Source organism: Oryctolagus cuniculus, chromosome 3, assembly GCF_964237555.1.
Source record: "Oryctolagus cuniculus chromosome 3, mOryCun1.1, whole genome shotgun sequence".
In the NCBI taxonomy this organism is placed as follows: Eukaryota; Metazoa; Chordata; class Mammalia; order Lagomorpha; family Leporidae; genus Oryctolagus; species Oryctolagus cuniculus.
The window spans coordinates 83,912,229-83,936,627 of NC_091434.1; the positions used below are offsets into that span (position 1 = coordinate 83,912,229).

General features: G+C 38.7%; 1 protein-coding gene across 1 annotated transcript in view; it reads right to left on the reverse strand.

Annotated features, from left to right (window-relative positions):
* Positions 1-24,399, reverse strand: part of UPP2 (uridine phosphorylase 2) — a 66,661-nt gene that overhangs the window by 10,455 nt on the left and 31,807 nt on the right. The gene's annotated exons all lie outside the window — the stretch shown is intronic.

Below are 24,399 nucleotides of genomic sequence, written 5' to 3' on the forward strand. Positions count from 1 at the left end.
TAAATGAAGACAACAACACAACATATCAAAACTTATGGGATACAGCAAAAGCAGTATTGAGAGGCAAATTTATAGCAATAGGTGCCTATATCAAGAAATTGGAAAGGTACCAAATAAATGAGCTTTCAGCGCACCTCAAGGACCTAGAAAAACTGCAGCAAACCAAACCCAAATCTAGTAGGAGAAGAGAAATAATTAAAACCAGAGAAGAAATCAACAAGATTGAATCCAAAAAAACATTACAAAAAATCAGCCAAGCGAGAAGCTGGTTTTTTGAAAAAATAAACAAAATTGACACCCCATTGGCCCAACTAACTAAAAAAAGAAGAGAAAAGACCCAAATCAATAAAATCAGAGATGAAAAAGGAAATGTAACAACAGACACCACAGAAATAAAAAGAATCATCAGAAATTACTACAAGGACCTGTATGCCAGCAAACAGGAAAACCTATCAGAAATGGATAGATTTCTGGACACATGCAATCTACCAAAATTGAACCATGAAGACACAGAAAACCTAAATAGACCCATAACTGAAACAGAAATTGAAACAGTAATAAAGGCCCTCCCAACAAAGAAAAGCCCAGGACTAGATGGATTCACTGCTGAATTCTACCAGACATTTAAAGAAGAAATAATCCCATTTCTTCTCAAACTATTCAGAACAATCGAAGAAGAGGGAATCCTCCCAAATTCTTTCTATGAAGCCAGCATCACCTTAATCCCTAAGCCAGAGAAAGATGCAGCACTGAAAGAAAATTACAGACCAATATCCCTGATGAACATAGTTGCAAAAATCCTCAATAAAATTCTGGCCAATAGAATACAACAACACATCAGGAAAATCATCCACCCAGACCAAGTGGGATTCATCCCTGGTATGCAGGGATGGTTCAACATTCGCAAATCAATCAATGTGATTCACCACATTAACAGACTGCAGAAGAAAAACCATATGGTTATCTCAATTGATGCAGAGAAAGCATTTGATAAAATTCAACACCCTTTCATGATGAAAACTCTAAGCAAATTGGGTATAGAAGGAACATTCCTCAATACAATCAAAGCAATTTATAAAAAACCCACAGCCAGCATCCTATTGAATGGGGAAAAGTTGGAAGCATTTCCACTGAAATCTGGCACCAGGCAGGGATGCCCACTCTCACCACTGCTATTTAACATAGTTCTGGAAGTTTTAGCCAGAGCCATCAGACAAGAAAAAGAAATCAAAGGAATACAAATCAAGAAGGAAGAAGTCAAACTATCCCTCTTTGCAGACGACATGATTCTGTACTTAGAGGATCCAAAGAACTCTACTAAGAGACTATTGGAACTCATAGAGGAGTTTGGCAAAGTGGCAGGATATAAAATCAATGCACAAAAATCAACAGCCTTTGTATACACAAGTAATGCCATGACTGAGAAAGAACTGCTAAGATCAATCCCATTCACAATAGCTACAAAAACAATCAAATACCTGGGAATAAACTTAACCAAGGACGTTAAAGATCTCTACGATGAAAATTACAAAACCTTAAAGAAAGAAATAGAAGAGGATACCAAAAAATGGAAAAATCTTCCATGCTCATGGATTGGAAGAATCAACATCATCAAAATGTCCATTCTCCCAAAAGCAATTTATAGATTCAATGCAATACCAATCAAGATACCAAAGACATTCTTCGCAGATCTAGAAAAAATGATGCTGAAATTCATATGGAGGCACAAGAGACCTCGAATAGCTAAAGCAATCTTGTACAACAAAAACAAAGCCGGAGGCATCACAATACCAGACTTCAGGACATACTACAGGGCAGTTGTAATCAAAACAGCATGGTACTGGTACAGAAACAGATGGATAGACCAATGGAACAGAATTGAAACACCAGAAATCAATCCAAACACCTACAGCCAACTTATATTTGATCAAGGATCTAAAACCAATTCCTGGAGCAAGGACAGTCTATTCAATAAATGGTGCTGGGAAAACTGGATTTCCACGTGCAGAAGCATGAAGCAAGACCCCTACCTTACACCTTACACAAAAATCCACTCAACGTGGAATAAAGACCTAAATCTACGTCCTGACACCATTAAGTTATTAGAGAACATTGGAGAAACCCTTCAAGATATTGGCACAGGCAAAGAATTTCTGGAAAAGACCCGGGAGGCACAGACAGTCAAAGCCAAAATCAACTATTGGGATTGCATCAAATTGAGAAGTTTCTGTACTGCAAAAGAAACAGTCAGGAGAGTGAAGAGACAACCGACAGAATGGGAAAAAATATTTGCAAACTATGCAACATATAAAGGGTTAATAACCAGAATCTACAAAGAGATCAAGAAACTCCACAAAAACAAAACCAACAACCCACTTAAGAGATGGGCCAAGGACTTCAATAGACATTTTTCAAAAGAGGAAATCCAAATGGCCAACAGGCACATGAAAAAATGTTCAAGGTCACTAGCAATCAGGGAAATGCAAATCAAAAGCACAATGAGGTTTCACCTCACCCCGGTTAGAATGGCTCACATACAGAAATCTACCAACAACAGATGCTGGCGAGGATGTGGGGAAAAAGGGACACTAACCCACTGTTGGTGGGAATGCAAACTGGTCAAGCCACTATGGAAATCAGTCTGGAGATTCCTCAGAAACCTGAATATAACCCTACCGTTCGACCCAGCCATCCCACTCCTTGGAATTTACCCAAAGGAGTTTAAATTGATAAAGAAAAAAGCGGTCTGCACCCTAATGTTTATTGCAGCACAATTCACAATAGCCAAGACCTGGAACCAACCTAAATGCCCATCAATGGTAGACTGGATAAAGAAATTATGGGATATGTATTCTTCAGAATACTATACCACAGTAAGAAACAACGAAATCCAGTCATTTGCAACAAAATGGAGGAATCTGGAACACATCATGCTGAGTGAAGTAAGCCAGTCCCAAAGGGACAAATACCATATGTTCTCCCTGATCGGTGACAACTGACTGAACACCAAAAAGGAAACCTCCTGAAGTGAAATGGACACTATGAGAAATGGTGACTTGATCAGCATAGCCCTGACTGCTAATGGACAACTTAATACATTATCCCTCATAGTATTTTTTTTTTGTCTGTTCTACTTAATATGACTGGTTTAATTCTGTAATTATCACACAGTTATTCTTAAGTGTTGAAAATTAACTGAAATGTGATCCCTGTTAAACATAAAAGTGGGAATAAGAGAGGGAAGAGATGTATAATTTGGGGCATGCTCGGGCTGACTTGCCCCAATTGGTAGAGTTGGAAACATACCAGGGGATTCCAATTCAATCCCATCAAGGTGGCATGTGCCAATGCCATCTCACTATTCCAAGTGATCAACTTCAGTTCACAACTGATCATAATGAAAGGACTAAGAGTCAAAGGGAGCACATAAACAAGTCTAGTATCTGCTAACACTAACCGATAGAATAAATAAAGGGGAGAGTGATCCAACATGGGAAGTGAGATACTCAGCAGACTCATAGAATGGCGGATGTCCTAAATAGCACTCTGGCCTCAGAATCAGCCCTAAAGGCACTCGGATCTGGCTGAAAAGCCCATGAGAGTATTTCAGGCATGGAAAGCCAAGACACTCTGGCAAAAAGATCTCTGTGAGTGAGATCCCAGTGGAAAGAACAGGTCTTCAAAGAGGGAGGTGCCTTTCTCTGAAGGGAGGAGAGAACCTCCACTTTGACTATGACCTTGTCTAAACAAGATAAGAGTCGGAGAACTCAAGGGGCTTCCATAGCCTTGGAAACTCATGACTGGTGCATAGGGAGATTACTGATGCCATAAACAGGAGTGTCAATTTGTAAAGTCAACAACAGGAGTCACTGTGCACTTACTCCTCATGTAGGATCTCTGTCCTTAATGTGCTGTACACTGAGGCTTAATGCTATAACGAGTACTCAAACAGTATATTTCACTTTGTGTTTCTATGGGGGTGCAAACGATTGAAATCTTTACTTAATGTACACTAAACTGATCTTCTGTAAAAAAAAAAAAAAAAAAAAAGAAATTATCAATTCCCAACTTGACTCTCACTGGGATTAAACATGACAATAGGTCTGATCTGATTTCATCATCATTTAAAAAAAATCATCTATTATTTTTCACTTTATGTTTCTGTGTGGGAACAAACTGTTGAAATCCTTACTTAAGGTATACTAAGCTGATCTTCTGTATATTAAGATAATCGAAAATGAATCTACATAATCCAGGGGGGTTTCCCCTCAACTTCTGGGGCTAGCACCAGCAGCAGTCCATGAAAAATCCAGACCCAATCTGAAAAAGTTCCCTCTACATCTCCTAACTCACAGTGCTGGAAGCCCCAAGCACAAACCACAGCATCACCCTTGCATGCTGTATAAGAACTGGAGGTACTTCCATCTGTGCCTTAAGAACTGAGATGATAGTATTATAATCTTTGAAGTAGTTCACAATCACTTGCAATATCTAGAGTGCTCTAGAGTGTTTTAGGCAGGTGGTCCCCATCATCCCCAACACCTGTTTCTACCCTGGGAGATCTGGGTAATGACCCCACTGTATCTTGCAACACCAGGACTGTAACAATCAGCACTAATTTCCTCAACCCCACTGGAATTTACCTGGTGGTACCTAGGGAAGAACTTGACTGAATTCCACCTCTCCAGACCCACCCATATCTGCCAGTGCAAAATCTCCTGCATACCTTATATTCACCCTGTAGGACTAGAGCAGAATTCAGTTCACATCCTCTAGGCCTGGGACTATGGCTTTTGGTGTTATAAGCCTCAGCCCTAGTTGCACTCTCCTAGCAGGACCTGGGGAAGGTTCTATCTACATCACACAGTCCTAGAACCACAGCTTTTTGTGCTACAAGCCTCAGCATCACTCAGACGTGCCAGTGGGATGAGGAAAGTGCATCAGTATCAAGAGTAAGGCCCTGTCTATAACAAGGCCTAGTGTAACTGACACTCTAGACTCTCAGGTCTGAAGATATACATGTTAAGAAGCCCACATTCACCTTAAAGTTATATTTCCACCCCTAGAAACTACTGTAGTGTTACTTATAGACACAGCTTACATTGATTAAAGCAAAAGAAACCACTCAGAGCTTACATTTCTGGGCTCACCTGGAATCAAAGCCAAAGCAGGCTGGTGCCGCGGCTCAATAGGCTAATCCTTCACCTGTTGCGCCGGCACATCGGGTTCTAGTCCCGGTCGGGGTGCCGGATTCAGTCCTGGTTGCCCCTCTTCCAGGCCAGCTCTCTGCTATGGCCCAGAAGTGCAGTGGAGGATGGCCCAAGTGCTTGGGCCCTGCACCCGCATGGGAGACCAGGAGAAGCACCTATCTCCTGGCTTCAGATCAGCGCGGTGCGCCGGCCAAAGTGGCCATTGGGGGGTGAACCAATGGCAAAGGAAGACCTTTCTCTCGTCTCTTTCTCTCACTGTCCACTCTGCCTGTCCAAAAAAAAAAAAAAAAGCCAAAGCAGTAGTTAAGTGATGCTTTCCATTTCATCTAAGCCATAAACTTTTCCAATAAAATCTACTCCACAAAGAAGTATTTATTACATCAGATGTGTGGAAATCAATATAGGAGCATAGGAAACGTGAAGAAGCAAAGTAGTATGATACCACCAAAAGAACATAATCGTTCTCCAGAAATGGATTCAAACCTGAAGGAGTTCTACAAACTGCTAGAAATAGAATTCAAAATAGCGACTGTAAGGAAACTCAATGTGATGCAGGAGAATACAGACAGACAGCTTAAAGAAATGAGGAACACTATAGGTGACAGGAATGAAACATTCACTAATGAGATCAAAATCATTAAGAAAACCAAACAAATTTTGGAGGTGAAATCTTCAATCGATGAAATAAAAGAAACAACTGAGAACTTCAACAAGTGAATAGACTATGTAGAATAAAAGAATTTCTGAACTGGAAGACAGGGCTTTTGAAGTAACCCAACCAGACAAAAATAAAGAGAAAATAATTTGAAAGAACAAAGGAAGCCTATGTGAAATATGGTATACCATTAAATGACCAAATATTCACATTTTTAGGATTCCTGAATGAGAAGAAAAAGAGAAGTTGTAAAGGATCTACTAAATGAAACAATAGTTGAAAACGTCCCAAATCTTAAACTAGGCATGGACATCCAGATGTAGAAAGCTCAAAAGACCTCAAGAAGACTCAATGAAAAAAGATCTTCTCCAAGGCATATTGTAGTCAAATTGTCAAAAGTTACAGACAAGGAAAGAATTCTAAACAAAGTAAAAGAAAAGCATCAAGTTGCACGTAAAGGAAAACCAGTTAGAATAACAACAGATTTCTCAGCAGAAACCCTACAAGCCAGAAGAGAGTGGGATGATATATTCAAGATCTTAAAGGGGCGGGGGGTACTTCCAACCAAGAGTACTATATCTAGCAAAGTTAGTTATCCTTTAGAAATGAGGGAGAAATAAGGTTTTCCCCAGATAAACAAAACTAAGAGAACTCACAACCAACAGACCAGCCTTACAAGAAATTCTGAAGAGTTCCACATTGGAAGTAATCATGAAAACACATGATACTACCAAATTCACTAACATAGCAATTACAATAAGTAACCAGCCAACAGAATGGCAGATGTTAGTTCATATAAATGAATACTAACCTTGAAGGTAAAAGGATTAAATTCACCAGCCAAAAGACTTAGGTTGACTAAATGGCTAGAAACCAAGACCCAACTCTATGCTGCCTGAAAGAAACTCACTTCACAAATAAAGATTCACATAGACTGAAAGTGAAAGGTTGGGTAAATATATATCAGGCAAATAGAAACTAAAATGAAAAGGAGTATTTACACTTATATCAGATAAACAGACTTTAAATCAAAAACAATAAAGGAGACAAATGACATTATAAGGCGACAAAAGGATAAATTCAATAAGAAGATATAATAACCATAAATATCTTCCCGACACATGAGCACCCAGATATATTAAAAAAATACTATTAGACCTAAAGGGAGAGGTAGACTCCAATTCAATCATAGTGGGAGACTTCAATACCCCAGAGTAATCAATGGGTCATCCAGACAGCAAATCAACAAAAGATATAGCAAAGTTGAATCACACTATTGAGCAATGGGCCCAACAGATATTTACAAAACATTTTACCAAACAGATACAGTACGCACATTCTTCTTATCAATACATGGAACATCCTCTAGGATATACCATATGATAGGCCACAAGTCAAGTCTCATTAAATGTAAAATGATTTAAATTATATTATGCATCTTCTCATGCCACAAAAGAATGAAGCTAGCAATGAACACCAAGAACAATAGAGCACTTACAATACATGGAAATTAAGAACCATGCTACTGAATGACCAATGGATCATTGAAGAAATTAGAAAGGAAAGAAAAAACTTTCTTTAATAAATGAATCATATCAAAACCCAGTGAATACAGCAAAAGCAGTATTAAGAGGAAAGTTTATAGCATTAAGTGTTTACATTAAAAAATAGAAAGATTTTAAGTCAGTGATCTAGTGCACCTCAAAGAACTAGAGAAACAATAACAAATCAAACCGAACTTAGGATGAAGTGAGAAGTAATAATGATTGGGGCTGGCACTGTGGCATAGAGGGTAAAGCCACCGCCTGCAGTGCCATCATTCCATTTGGGTACCAATTCAAGTCCTGGATGCTCCATTTCCAATACAGCTCTCTGCCATGGCCTGAGAAAGCAGTAGAAGTTGGCCCAAGTCCCTGTGCCCCTGCACCTGCGTGGGAGACCTGGAGGAAGCTCGTGGCTCCAGGCTTCAGATCACCACAGCTCCGACCCTTGCAGCCAGTTTGGGAGCAAAACATTGGATGGAAGACCTGTCTGTCTGTCTCTCTCTCCTCTCTCTGTGTAACTCTTCCAAATAAATAAATGAATCTTTTAAAAAAGGAGAAATAATAATGATCAGAGAAGAAAGAAATGAAATTAAAGTTAAAACTCAAAACAATATGAAGGGTCTACAAACAAAAAGCATGTGTTTTGAAAACGTAAGTAAAATAGAAAAATCCTTAGCCAGGCTCACTACAAAAAAATAAAAGAGAGAGAGAAAAAAAGATAAATGAAATTAGAGGTATAAAATGAAATATTTCAATTGACACCACTGGACTACGAAAGATCAAAAGAATCTGCTATGAACAACTGTATGCTAGCAAATTGAAAAACTTCAAAAAATGGATAAATTCCTGGAGAGAAAGATAGATATAAAATCTACCAAGATTAAATCAAGAAGTTAAAATCTAAATAGGCCTTTAATAAGCAATGAGATTGAAGCTTTAATTAAAAGTTATCCAGGCCAGTGCCATTGCTCAATAGGTTAATCCTCCACCTGTGGCACCGGCACCCCGGGTTCTAGTCCCGGTCAGGGCACCGGATTCTGTCCCGGTTGCTCTCTTCCAGTCCAGCTCTCTGCTGTGGCCAGGGAGTGTAGTGGAGGATGGCCCAAGTCCTTGGGCCCTGCACCTGCATGGGAGACCAGGAGGAAGCACCTGGCTCCTGGCTTCAGATCAGCGCAGTGCGCCAGCCACAGCAGCCATTGTGGGGTGAACCAACAGAAAAAGGAAGACCTTTCTCTCTCTCTCTCTCTCTCTCTCTCTCTCTCTTTCACTGTCCACTCTGCCTGTCCAAAAAAAAAAAAAAAAAGTCTTCCACTTTACTACTGAATTCTACAAAACATTTAAAGAGGAACTAACTCCAATATTTTTCAAGCTATTCCAAAATATTCAACAGTATGCAACTCTGCCAAACTGTTTTTGTGAGACTAACATCGCTCTAATACCAAGCCAAACAAAGACACACACAAAAATAAAACTACAGGCCTATATCCTTGGTGAACATAGATGCAAAAATTCTCAACAAAATACTTGCAAACCACATCTAAAACCACATCTAAAGGATCATACATCATCATCAAATGGGATTTATAAAAGGCTAATTCAACATTCACAACAATCAATGAATGTCAAATTATGAAAACAAAATCCTCAAACGGTAGAGTTAGAAACATACTAGGGGATTCCAATTCAATCCCATCAAGGTGGCATGTACCAATGCCATCTCACTAGTCCCAGTGATCAATTTCTGTTCACAATTGATCATAATGATAGGACTAAGAACCAAAGGGATCACATAAACAAGACTAGTGTCTGCAAATACTTGCTGATAGAATAAAAAAGGGAGAGAACGATCCAACATGGGAAGTGAGATACACAGCAGACCCATAGAATGGCAGATGTCCTAAATAGCACTCTGGCCTCAGAATCAGCCCTTAAGGCATTCAGATCTTGCTGAAGAGCCCATGAGAGTATTGCAGGCATGGAAAGCCAAGACACTGTGGCAAAACAAAACAAAACACCCTAAATGAAAGATCTCTGTGAGTGAGATCCCAGTGGAAAGAATGGGTCATCAAAGAAGGAGGTACCTTTCTCTGAAGGGAGGAGAGAACTTACACTTTGACCATGGCCTTGTCTAAAAATTATCAGAGTCGGTGAACTCAGAGGACTTCCATAGCCTTGGCAGCTCATGAGAAGAACCTAGGGTGATTACTGATGCCATAAACAAGAGTGTCAATTTGTTAAGTCAACAACAGGAGTCACTGTGCACTTACTCCTCATGTAGGATCTTTGTCCTTAGTGTGCTGTACATTGAGATTTAATGCTATAACAAGTACTCAAACAGTATTTTTCACTTTATGTTTCTGTGTGGGAGCAAACTGTTGAAATCTTTACTTAATGTATGCTAAACTGATCTTCTGTATATAAAGAGAATCGAAAATGAATCTTGATGTGAATGGAAGGGGAGAGGGAGTGGGAAAGTGGAGGGTTGTGGGTGGGAGGGACGTTATGGGGAGGGACGTTATGTGGGGGGAAGGGACGTTATGTAATCCATAAGCTGTACTTTGGAAATTTATATTCATTAAATAAAAGTTAAAAAAAGAAAAGAAAAGAAAATCCATATAGTCATCTCAATAGATACAGAGAAAGCAGTTGATAAAATCAACATCCCTTCATGATAAAACCCCTCCCTCCAGAAATTAGGTATTGATGGAACATACATGAAAATTAGAAAAGTCGTAGGTGACAAACCAATTATCAATATCATACTGAATGGAGAAAATCTGAAAGCATTTTCCCTCAGATCTGGAACAAGATAAGAATGTCCACTTTTACTACTCCTAATCAACATTGTATTTCAAGTATTAGCAAGAACAATTAGGGAGGGGGCCGGCACCACAGCTCAATAGGCTAATCCTCCACCTAGTGGCACCGGCACACCGGGTTCTAGTCCCGATCGGGGTGCCGGATTCTGTCCCAGTTGCCCCTCTTCTAGGCCAGCTCTCTGCTGTGGCCAGGGAGTGTAGTGGAGGATGTCCCAAGTGCTGGGGTCCTGCACCCCATGGGAGACCAGGATAAGCACCTGGCTCCTGCCTTCAGATCAGCACGGTGCGCTGGCCGCGGTGCACCAGCCGCAGCGTGCTGGCTGCGGCGGCCATTGGAGGGTGAACCAACGGCAAAGGAAGACCTTTCTCTCTGTCTCTCTCTCACTGTCCACTCTGCCTGTAAAAAAAAAAAAAAAAAAGAGAGAGAGAGAGAGAGAGAGTAACTAGGGAGGAAAAAGCAATAAAAGTCATCAACATTGGAAAGGAGGAAGTAAAAAATCTGTTTGCAGATGACATCATCTTGCACGTGAAAAAACCTAAACACTACACCAAAAACCTGTTACAACTGATAAACCAATTCAGTAAAGTTACAGATAACACAATCAATATACAAAAAAATGTAGCTTTTCTATATGCAAATGATGAATTCATTAAAAGGGAAATAAATCAAAACAGAAATTTCATCCACAATAGCCACAAAAATCAAATATATAGGAATAAATTTAACGAAAAAAGTGAAAGATCTCTGCAATGAAAATTATTACATTGATGAAAGAAATAATCAAGAACACACACAAAAAATGATACTCCTTGCTCATGAATTGGAAGAAGTAATATCATTAAAATACGTTTCTCTGAAGGGAGGAGAGAACTTCCACTTTGACTATGACCCTGTCAGAATAAGATTGAAGTCAGCGAACTCAAAAAGCTTCCATAGCCTTGGCAAATCATGACTAGAGCCTAGGGAAATTACTGACGCCATAAACAAGAGTGTCAAATTGTTAAGTCAACAACAGGAGTCACTGTGTACTTACTTCTCATGTGGGAACTGTCCTTAATGTGTTGTCCAATGTGAAGTAATGCTATAACTAGTACTGAAACAGTATTTTACACTTTGTGTTTCTGTGTGGGTGCAAACTGATGAAATCTTTACTTAATATACACTAAATCGATCTGTATATAAAGAGAATTGAAAATGAATCTTGATGTGAATGGAATGGGAGAGGGAGTGGGAGATGGGAGGGGTGCGAGTGGGAGGGAAATTATGGGGGGGAGCCATTGTAATCCATAAACTGTACTTTGGAAATTTATATTTACTAAATAAAAAAATCATTAAAATATCCATGTTACCTAAAACAATCTAAAGTGTCAATATAATCCCTATCAAACTATCAATGAGATTTTTTTGTAAAATTAGAACAAAAATATCCTAAAATTCATATGGAATCATAAAAGGCCCAGAATAGCCAAAATGATCCTGAGGAAAAGAAATCAATTTGGAGGCATCATAATACCTGACATTATTCTATATACTAAAAGCTATAGTAATTAAAATAGCAAGGTATAGGCATAAAATCCAACACATAGATTAATGGAACAGAATGTAGAGCCTAGAAATTAATCCATGTATATACAGACAGCTTCTTAGATAAACCCCCAAAGCACAGGAAACAAAAGCAATACTAGACAAATGGTATTCTGTCAAACCATAAGTTTCTACACACCAAATGAAACAATTAATAGAGTGAAGAGGCAGCCGACAGAATGGGAAAAAAAAATTTGTGAGCTACCTATTCAGAATTCGTATTCAGAATCTATTAGCACTTTAAAAACTCAACAACAAAAAGCAACCAATCCAGTTAAGAAATGAGAAAAGGACCTTAACAGATAGTTCTCAAAAGAAGAAATACAAAAGGCCAACAAAGATATGATAAATGTTCAACATCACTAGCCATCAGGAAATACCAAAATGAATTATCACCTCTCCTCAGAATGGCAATTAACCAAAAGACAGAAAGTAACAAATACTGGTGAGGATGTGGAGAATGGGGAACACTTATACACTGTTTGTAGCAATGTAAACTAGGGCATCCACTGTGGAAAACTGTATGATGATTTCTTAAACTAGAATAGACTTGCCATATGTTCTAGTAATCCCACTACTGGGTATATACCCCAAAGACATGAATACATTGTATCAAAGATATACCTGCACCACCATGTTTATAGCAGCACTGTTCACCATAGCCAAAATATGGAACAAACCAAGGTATCAGAGGAATGGATAAAGAAAATGTGTATGTGTGTGTCTGTATTATGGAATATTATTTGGCTATAATAAAAGAATGAAATTCTATCACTTGCATTAAAATGCTTGCAACTGAAGGACATTATGTTGAGTGAAATAAGCTGGGCAGAGATAGGAAAATATCACATGTTCTCTCTTATATGTGCGAGTTAAAATTTTAAAAGAAAATTAAAAACAAAACACAAAAAAGCCCGTGTGTATCAATATTGCTACTAACATAGTTTTATCAAACTTTGTTTTATATCTGATTGTTAAAAAAAAGATATAATCGGCTGGCGCCGCAGCTCACTAGGCTAATCCTCCACCTTGCGGCGCCGGCACTCCAGGTTCTAGTCCCGGTCAGGGTGCCGGATTCTATCCCGGTTGCCCCTCTTTCAGGCCAGCTCTCTGCTGTGGCCAGGGAGTGCAGTGGAGGATGGCCCAAGTGCTTGGGCCCTGCACCCCATGGGAGACTAAGATAGGCACCTGGCTCCTGCCATCGAATCAGCGCAGTGCGCCGGCCGCAGCGCGCCGGCCGCAGCAGCCATTGGAGGGTGAACCAATGGCAAAAGAAGACCTTTCTCTCTGTTTCTCTCTCACTGTCCACTCTGCCTGTCAAAAAAAAAAAAAAAAGATATAGTACTATAATTTAATGATCTGTGATTATTTTAAAATTTACAGTATAAACAAAATGGAAGAATCTGGAAAACATCATGCTGAGTGAATTAAGCCAGTCCCAAAGGGACAAATATCATATGTTCTCCCTGATTGGTTATGACTAACCGAGCACCAGAAAGGAAACAACTATACTTTATCTCTTCTAGTATTTCTTTGTTCTACGTAATACTATTGGTTGAACTGTTTAATTAACACACAATTATTCTTAGGTATTTAAATTTAACTGAAAAGTGATCCCTGTTAAATATAAGAGTGGGAATAAGAGAAGAAGGAGATATACAAATTGGGACATGCTCAATCGGACTTGCCCCAAATAGTAGAATTAGAAACATGTCAGGGGATTCCAATTCAATCCCATCAAGGTGGCATGTACCAATGCCATCTCACTAGTCCAAGTGATCAGTTTCAGTTCATAACTGATCATAATGATAGGATTAAGAGTCAAAGGGATCACAGAAACAAGACTAGTGTCTGCTAATACTAACTGATAGAATGAAAAAGGGAGAGAACAATCCAATATGGGAAGCAGGATACACAGCAGACTCTTAGAATGGCAGATGTCCTAAACAGCACTCTGGCCTCAGAATCAGCCCTAAAGGCATTCCGATCTGGCTGAAAAGCCCATGAGAGTATTTCAGGCATGGAAAGCCAAAATACTGTGGCAAAAACGAAACAAAACAAAACAAAAAACAAAACAAAACAAAACAAAACAAAAAAACACCTAAATGAAAGATCTCTGTGAGTGAGATCCCAGGGGAAAGAATGAGCCATCAAAGAAGGAGGTACCTTTCTCTGAAGTGAGGAGAGAACTTCCACTTTGACTATGACCTTATCTAAATAAGATCAGAGTTGGTGAACTCAAAAGGCTTTCATAGCCTTGGCAACCCATGACAAGAGCCTTGGGTGATTACAGATGCCATAAACAAGAGTGTCAATCATTAAATCAACAACAGGAGTCACTGTGCACTTACTCCCAGTAGAATTTCTGTCCTTAATATGTTGTGTTATGTGATTTAATGGTATAACTAGTACTCAAGCAGTACTTTACATTTTGTGTATCTGTGTGGGTGCAAACTGTTGAAATCTTTACTTAGTATATACTAAATTGATCTTCTATATATAAAGATAATTGAAAATGAATCTTGATGTGAATGGGATGGGAGGGTTGCGGGTGGAAGAGAGGTTATGGGAGGGAAACAGCCACTGTAATCCAAAAGCTGTACTTTGGAAATTTATATTTATTAAATAAAAGTTAAAAAAAGAAAAAAATTTACAGCGTAAGAGTGAAATTTTTTTCCCTTTTGAATCCTTTAATTAAATTTTAATTTAACTCCTTTAAATTTAGTGAGTCAATAGAATAGCAATTAACATTTTAAATCATGGCAATTCTTTGGATATTCACATTTTTTCTCCATTCTCTATATTTATTTTTTTCCCAAAGAAACCTTTTATTTAAGGAATACCAATGTAAAACTTTCAGAATATACTGATTCTTCCCACTATACCTGCCCTCCCAGTTACACCACCACCTCTCCTCTTCCTCCCTCTCCCATTCCTAGTCCCATTCTCCACTAAGATCCATTTTTATTAACTTTGTACACAAAATAACAACACATACTAAGTGAAGAGTTCAACAATTTGCATGGAAAAAAATGTTCCTCAACAGTAAAGATAAGGAGTGTTCAAATTCATTGCATCTTGAAGTTAATTTCACATTTTTTTAAGAAAATTAACTTTAAAGAACCCAAGAATGATACTTTTGTGAGCACTTAGACATAATTATAATAAAACACTTTGAGGACAGGGATCCTGCATGGAAAGTTAGTGCACAGTGACTCCTGTTGTTAACTTAACAATTAGCACTCTTATATATGACGTCAGTGATCACCCAAGGCTCTTGACATGAGCTGCCATGGCCATGGAAGCCTTTTGAATCCACAAACTCCATCAGTATTTAGACAAGGCCATAAGTAAAATGGAAGTTCTCTCCTCCCTTCAGTGAAAAGTACCTCCTTCTTCGATGACCACTGGGGTCTCACCCATTGAGGTCCTTCATGCAGGACATTTTTTTTGCCACGGTGTCTTGGCTTTCTATGTGTGAAATTAATATCTGTTCATTTGATTATTATTTATAGCTCTTGTTTATATTCCTGCAAAACTAGATTCTTTATCCTTTTTATGTGTTGAACTCTTTATTAAGTGGAACATTAAACTTTTGACTATAATGTAAATTAAAAATTGGGTGGGAAGTATCATTATGCCCTTAAATTTGTATATATCAAATACATGAAATTTATTCACTTTATATAAATAAAGAATGTTAAATAAAAAATTTTAGATTCCATATTAAAAAAGTTATCTCAAATTTTTTTAAAAAGTGAGGGAGAGAAGGAGAGAGACAGGAAAGGAAATGTTATAATCCCGGAATCGTACGTTTGAATTACATTAAATCTGTTCTCTTTATGTGATAAACAAACAAAAAATAATCACCAAAGGGTTGAATCAGTGACCCTAAATGCTGCATTAATGTGTGACTGTGTCAACAGTGGGGAGGGACAATTAGAACAAAACGCATGAGAATAGAGTTAAAATTAATTAAATAAAACTGTGGCATCTCGCCATGATTAAAAATGTGTGAAAAATTACAAAAGAAGGAAAAGTAAATTATTTTAAAATATTATCTTTGTACAAGTAATAGGTAAATGAGTCACTACTTATATTTCTTGGATACAATGATGAATTTTCTTGGCAAAACAGTGGCTGCATACTATTGAGCAAGTATCCACGTAATGTTTTCTCTGATTGCAACACCAACTCTCTTGGTATATACACAGCACTCGGGCTTTGCTTGCTGAAGTAGCACAAATATCTGCTCACACAAGTAAAATATAAAAATCTGCATTGACTTTTTTTTCCATTTTCAATTAACTTTATACACAGAAGACTTTATTCTAAGTAAAGAGCTCAACAATTTGCACAGAAAAAAAATTGCTCCTCTACTGTCAAGGGCTGTGTAAAGTGCACTGACATTTAATAGCACACTTTTGGGCTCTTCTCTCCAAAGACTATGAACCTCCTGTCTCAATGGGGAAGCTGTTAGGAAGAGGCAGTTCATTATGGTGAAAAGGGACCTCTGACCAGAGGGAACAGGGTCCACATTCCAGCTGGCCAGCTCTCAGCAGGCGGGAAAGCAACTTAGCCTAGCATCTCTGAGTTGCTTGGCTGTTTCTCTTGTAAGAGGGAAAAAGCTGCAATCTGTTGCCTTGTAGCCTCGTGTAATAATTTCTCAAAATCCTGACTTTGTATCCATTTTAGGACTAAGAATTTCTCCAGCTCTGAACTGAATATAATCTTTAATCCTTGTTGTAATTCGTTTTTTACTTTATCAGGGATCACTGTGTAGTTCCCAGAGCCCAGTGTCTTTTCATTGCCAAAAACAGCAGAAGAATACAAAAATGGATTTAAAGTCAAGATTCTGATCCCTTTCATCAGCCTCTAATAAAGTAGTATTATGTAGACTGTGTATATCCCCAGTTACAATTATCTATCAAAAGATATAGCACTGAATTCTTCCTTTATTCTAATGAAAATCTACTGTGAGTGCTGTAAACAACTGAAGACACAGAAGAGAATTTAATCTTAGACAAATATCCTATTTCATGTATTACTCTACAAGCATGCATCAAGAGACAGCACTGTCTTAAAAAAAAACACATGCCAATGAACATACTTATCACAGGTTCACAGTACAAAAGGATTAGCCTCTTTAATCAGAATGTTAGGGGTTTGATTTAAATAAATTTCACTTTAAGAGAAGGGCAGACTGGAGTGCACTATAAAATGAGAGATTAATACACTCATTCAGCACTGCACAGTACTTCTGTTGCACAGGTTTGCATTATTCTGAAGGTTCAGCTTTTTGACGTTGAATAATTTGATGAATCCTCCTGTTTCCCTTTACCTCAATCTTTGTTACAGCCACATTGGGTTCCTAGTATTCTTGTCCAGGATACCAAGGTTAGTAGAGCAACAGTAACTTAGGGGTGTCATTGGCGGTATAAGAACAGTTGTCCACTTAATTAACTATCAAGAGACCTAGGGACTATATGGACCTTTAAGCAAAGGGAAACTTTGACCTGTTTGGACTACTGGGGTTCCTAAGTATCTTAGACAATTCCAAGCCATCCATGTGACCAGGGGATGAAGGATCAAGTTTGCTGTGGTTGTCTTCATCAGACATGAAGTGAGTCTAGTAGCCATTCTTTTCATTCATCCATTCAGCAAATCTTTATTTAATACCTCATATGGCAGATATTATTCTAAATGTGGGGGATTTGGCAATAATAAGCTGGGTCCCTGTGATTATGGCATTTTTGTTCTAATGGAGAGAGAGCACAAATATTAATTCAAGAAGGTATATATTTATTAAGTAATGTGTAAATTAATATACAAACTAATCACAATGATAACCAATATGGTGCAGAGAAATGTAGACTGATACAAGTGTGAGTGAATGAGTTTAGGTATTCATGCAAAGCTTCCTTTATATCCATTTTAGGACTAAGAACTTCTAACTAACTGGGGGGAGGTGAGAGTTAAGGGGAGATCTGGTATTAATTATAAAGATAAGAAGTAGTGGTAGAGTAGGCTTTGACATAGTGGTTAAGACACCAGTTAGGGTACCCATAGCCCATATCAGAGTGTGGGTTTGGGTCCCAGCTTCATTTCTAATTCTAGCTTCCCGCTAATGTGCACCCTACAAGGCAGCAAGTGAAAGCTCATGTAGGTGGGTCCCTGACACCTATATGGGAGAAAATGGTTGAATTCTGTCCTCCTCGGCATTTGAGGAATGAAACAGAGGATGGGAGTGCTCTTTTTTATTCCTTCTCACTCTGCCTCTTAAAGAAATATATAAATAAATATTTTTAAAAGTAGTGGGGCAGGAATTTAGCCTAGTAGTTAAGGTACCTGCTTCCCTCTTTACAGTGCTTAGGTTTGCTTCCTAGTCCCCACTCCTGATTCCAAATTCCTGCTAATGCAGACTTTGGAAGACAAAGGTAATGGTGCAAGTAGTTGAGTTCCTGCCACCCACATGGGAACTTGGATTGAGTTCCTAGCTCCCAGCCATGACAGATATTTGGGGAGTGAATCAGTAGATGGAAGCTCTCTCAATCTGTCTCTCTGTCTGTCTGCCTCTCTCTGTCAAATAAATAAATGGGCATAGGCCACAATTTATTGGATAAAACTCCAAAAGCACAGGCAACAAATGCAAACATAGATAGGATTACATCAAACTGAGAAACTTCTACACAGCAAAGGTAACTGTCAGCAGAATCAGACAGTGAATAGAATGGGAGGAAATATTGGCAAGCAATTAATTTGATAAAAGATTAATATCCAGAATATATAAGAAACACAAAAAACTCAACTATAAAATAACAATCAATCCAGATAAGAAATGGACAAAGGATCTAAATAGACCTTTTCAAAAGAAATGCAAATGGCCACCAAACACATGTTAATATGCTCACTGTCACTACCCATCAGGGAAATGCAAATCAAAACCACAATGAAGTATCATTTCACTCCTTATTATGGCTAGTATCAAAAAGACAAAACATAACATGCTGGTGAGGATGTAGAGAAAAGGGAACTCTTACACATTGTTGATGGTAATGCAAATTAGTACACTTTGGAGAACAGTATGAGGGTTCCTCAAAAAACTGTACAGTGGCTAAGACACTGTATGGGATGTATCATACATCCGAGTGCCTGAATTGGAGTTTTGGCTCCACTACTAATTCCAGCTTGCTGCTAATGCACACCTTGGGAGGTAGCACTAATGGTTCAAGTAGTTGGGTCCCTGCCATCCATGTGGGAGGCTTCATTCTAGCCCAGTCAGCTGTTGTGGGCTTTGGGGAGTGAAGCAGCAAATGGGAGATAGCTCACTTGCTCTTCCTCTGTCTTTTAAATAATAAACTAAAAATAGATCACTATATGCCCCAGCAATGCCATTTCCAGGTATATAGCTGAAGGAAATGATATGGATATGGAAGCAATATTTGTATCCTATATTCATTGTAATATTACTCACAATGGCCAAAACCTGGAATTAATCTAGGTGTCCATCAGTGGATGAATAGATAGAGAAAATATGGTACCCACACACAATGGAATATTATTTGCAGCAAAATCAATGAAGCTGGAGATCTTTATAGTAAATGAAATAAAGACAAATACCATGAGATATGAAAGTTTAAAAATTATATGCATGTATAAAAGTGGTGGTTTATATATGTGCATATATATTTGCTTACCTGTATTTTATCTGAATATATATATATATTTTTGATAAATATATTTGATCTAATTACCAGAATCTGGGAATGGTGAAGTGAATGAGAATAGGTGGGAACTTTATAACGGGGACCAAAACCCAGTAGGGTGAATGTAATGAGTTTCACAGCACAGTGGGATGATCATAGCATGCAATGAGGTTTTATGTTCTGTATAAAAACAGGAACAGAGGAGCTGCCAGGCTCCAAACACAAAGAAAATTGAAAGGTTAATTGCCTGGCATGATCAGTTTACCCTGTGTATGTGTGTTGAAATAGTATACTGTAATTCTTGTCAAGTCATTTATAAGGGAATTCCCCCTCCTACTAGAAACTGGCAGATTGATCAGCTGAAACCTTATAGGCCAGGAGTGAATGGGATGAAATATTCAAAATCTTCAAAGTAAGACACTGCCAGCCTAGCAAAGCTATCTTTCAAAATGAAAGAGAAATCAAGACTTTCCCTGACAAGCAAAAACTGAAGAAATTCCTTACCACCAGACTGGCCCTACAAGAAACGCTTAAGGGAGTCCTATATGAGAACTGAAACAAAGGTAACCAACATCAGGAAAGCACACAGAAGTACAAATCTCAACAGCAAAGTAGATTACATAAGAGAACAAGAAGAAAAATGAATTATTCCTATTTATTTTTAGTTTTGACTTTTCTCTGGCTTTGATTTTGCTACATATTTAGTGAAGGGTTTTTTCACCTGTATTAGGATTATAGTTGTATAATTTTTTCTTACATTCTTCAGGTTTTGCTATCATAATTATGCTGGTGTCTTAAAATGACGTGGAAGGTGATCCTTCTCTATTTTCTGAAAGAATATATTATTGGGCTGTTGTTTCAGCTTTAAATGTCTAGTAGAATTCACTAGTAAAACTATTTAGACTTTCATTATTTTTAGGGAAGATGAAAGCATGAAATTAATTTTTTAAGTTACATGGGGCTATTCAAAATTTTTTCTTGGCATGCCAGTTTTCTCAATTTGTTTCTGAAGAAATATGTGCATTCCATTTGCGGCCAAAAAGCAAATGATATCAGTCTATTGAAGGTACATCTATACTCCTGTGTTTATTCCTGCACTATTCATACTAATTAAGAGACAGAATCAACCCATGTGTCATCAACCAAAGGATGGATAAATAAAATTCGGCATACATACTTAATGAATACTACTCAGCCTTATAAAAGATTGAAATCCTGTCATTTGTGACAATGTGGATGAACATTGGGGAGGACATTACGTTAGGTTGAGATAACCCAGGCACAGAAAGACAAATACCACATGATCTCCTTCATTCGTGAACTCTAAAAAAGTTGATTACATTCAAGTTGAGAGTAGAATGCTGGTTACCAGTGGGTATAGGAAGAGGGTTGATGGTGAGGGAACTGGGGAGAGATTAGTTGATGGGTAAAATGTTAGCTAGATTTGAGGAACAAATTCTGATGTTCCACTGCTTATTAAAGAGACTACAGTTAATAACAATATATTTTTCAAAACAGCCAGGAGAGGACTTTTAATGTCCTTACCCACAAAGAAATGATAAATATTTGAGGTTATGGATATACTAATTACTCTAATTTGATCATTAGACAAGGTATACAAGCATAGAAACATCACCTTGTATCCCATAAATACATATGTACAATTAAATATCAATAAAAATAAACAGTATTTGAAACACACACAAAAAAGAAATAGTATACTGTACTTCTTAAAAATGTGCAAGTCTTACATGTTAGTCAAAAATTTAAAAATAAAAGAAGCAAAAGTAGTAAAACATGTGGAGTCAAGATCTCCTTGTGCCTAGCAGATGCAGAAATATCTGTTTCTGCATTCATCTAAACCCAGTGAGTGATTGCTCTGAGGACAGTGGGCTCCTAAATGACCTTACTATATAATATAGTGTTATTGACAAGCCAACATTGTCAACTAGCACATATGTGTGAACTCGGTTATGGAGTTGTCTGATAGTACTAAAGGGACAGAAAAGGCAGTCAGTGAGGGCTGCCTGAAGAGACAGGATGGGGTGGACGTCACTGACAGAGACAGGGAGTAGGGCCTAGCAGCAGCAGTTCAAGAAGGTCAACAGCAGTCTGAGCTCTGAGCTTCCAGCGCTAAGTGAGTTCTTTCTTCACGCATCTTAGTGTTGGCACAGCCTCCCTAACTTCCTCTGTTGCTTTTGACTGTGCTCTCCGTACTTCCCCTAAGTAAGTTTTTCCAACTCACCTAAAGTCTGTTGCAAATTAGGTTGAAATCAAAAGGTACCAGATGCTAGCCTCCAAGCTTCACTGTGCCATAGGGGAAGAATATTATGAAGTGGTAGTGAGAGATAGGAACACAATAGCATCCTATGCATGGTTTTGTTTTGTTTTTTGTTTTGTTTTGTTTTTTCCCTGTGTACTTGATGGCTGATCTTGCAGAAGGCAGGATATCGGGAATCTACCTTTTAAAACACTGATGTCTGAAGGAGATAAGAGCTCCTGACACTAGAACAAAATTCAGACTGAAATAATCCAATGAAGTCCTGAAATTTTAGAGTTATACATGCAAGCTGTAGTGTGAATGTTGACAGCCCATAAGGGGTCTGCTCAATGAAATGGCTTCAGCGGGGCCTGGGAGAGAGCTATCTGCAGGCTGAAATCAGCTACCAGCAGCCTCAATGGAGACAGAACAAAGAAAATGCAGTAGGGGGCAGGAACTGCAGAGAAGTAGCCAGGAAAGCATCTAGGAGGGATACTTGCAGGTGACAGAGTGAGCAAGGTCATGAAGATTGGCAACAAGCACAGAAAAGCTCTCCAAGAAGAATAACTTCTCTCAGATTTCTGCAACTTCCTAGAGACAGAGACTTGGGTCCAGGGTTCATAAGCCTAAAATTCTTCCTTGGCTGCCAAGGAGTAACCTTTGAGAATTAATTAATATCATCCCCATACTCACTCTAGGGCAGTGTGTTGGCAACAGCAGTTTGTTTAAACAGGTGGCCAAGTTTCTACCTATTTGCATGTTAGGGGGAGATGCGACTGGCCTGATCTCTAACAAAGAAAGGTGAGGAGGCATTTCCAGGGAGCAGAAATATCTGGAACCACATGTCCCTGCTGGCTGTGTGTGCTCACTGCACTGCTGCTCAGGCAAGGCCAGGCTGCCCCACCCTCACTAACTTAGAGAAAATCGGATGTCGCTGTGGTGCTGGTAGGGGGTATTAACAATGAGCTTCTAAAGAAGACGAGCCAGCATTTGCTGCCCTCCACCTGCATATTTGTAAGAATTTTTTTGTAAGAATATTTGCAGACATGTACATTCTGAGAGATGAAAGTGATAAGGATGCTTCTCTTCTTACAAACTGTAAATTTTTGCTAACACATATTCTTAGAAAGAAGCATTTGTTTTCAATGTATTAAAATTGACTGTCTCTAAGTACTGATATTGGAACTCGAATTCTGCTTATGTTCAAATGGTGCACAGTCATACTGTATTTCTTATTTCTACTTGTAAGCTTTTTTCCCTCTGTGCCAGCACACAGCATTATCCTAATGTATGACCAGTTTCACAGGCTGCCCTTACTGGTCTCTGTCATCTCCCTTAATTTCTAACCTTTAGCTGAAGACCTCTTCCCAGCTGTGCATACACACCTTCTCTTTGTCATCTCATCTGTGCATGCCTTTAAGTGCCATCTCTAGGCTGTCAACTTACAAATTTACTTCTCTACTCCAAATTTCTCACTTAAACTCAAGATCTATCAATCTACCCACCTGCTTGGCCTCCGTTAGCACTATTACTTCCTTAACGTCATCTAAATCATCTCCATCCCAATTATGAGAACCTCATGCTTCAAGCCAGAAACATGGGGGTCATTCTTGCCTCTTGCCTTTCTCTGAAAGTTGCATTAAATTGTCAACGAATACCCTTGGATTTGTTTTTAAAATGTTTCCAGAATGTTTACTGCAGGTGTAGCACAGCAGGTAAGACACAACTTAGGCCACCAACATCATGTATTAGAGTGCCTGGGATTGAGTCCTGCCTCTACTTCCAATCCAGTTTCCTGTTAGTGGGTACCCTGGGAGGTAACAGATGATGGCTCAAGAACTTGGGTCACTGACACCCTGTTGGGTGACCCATATTGTATTCCTGGCTCCTGGCTTCAACCTAGTCCAGGTCCAGATGTTGCAGGCATTTGGGAAGTGGACTAGTAGACCAGAAGATTCTCTCTCTCTCCCTCTCTGTGTCTCTCTCTCTCTGATTCTGTGTGTGTGTGTGTGTGTGTGTGTGTGTATTGCTTTTCCTTTAAGTAAATTTAAACCTTAAAAAATATTTCCAGAATCTGACTACTTCTCATTTTCTCAACTGGGATCACTGTGGCCCATCATCTCCTACAGTCTGCTGTATTAGCCTTCTCATTCCTCTCCCTGCTTCTGCCCTTGACCCAACTAGGCTCTCTGCAATTCAGCAGCCAGAGTGACTCTGTAAAATGCAGGTCAATTCTGGTCACTTCTCTTTTCAGAGCCCTCCAATGACTTCCTATTTCACTCAGATTGAAAGTCACAGTTCTTGCAATGGCCCATACAACCTGCATCTTCTCCACCCCTCCTCCTACCATTCCACAACCTCCCTCCCTTCCAGGTACACCGGTCACTTTCTTGTTCCTCAACACAATCTGTATGCTCTGCATCATGGCCATAGATTTCCATTTACCAGGATGTACTTCCCCAGATATTCAGATGGCATTTTCCCAAATGGCATCTTCTGTTCTGACCCTTCCTTGACCACATTATTTAAAGTTATGATTAATGGACTAATTTAGTAATATCTTATAGGCATCCTGTCTCAATAAATTCAGTTGTAGTAGAAAATAGCAACCACTATTAGC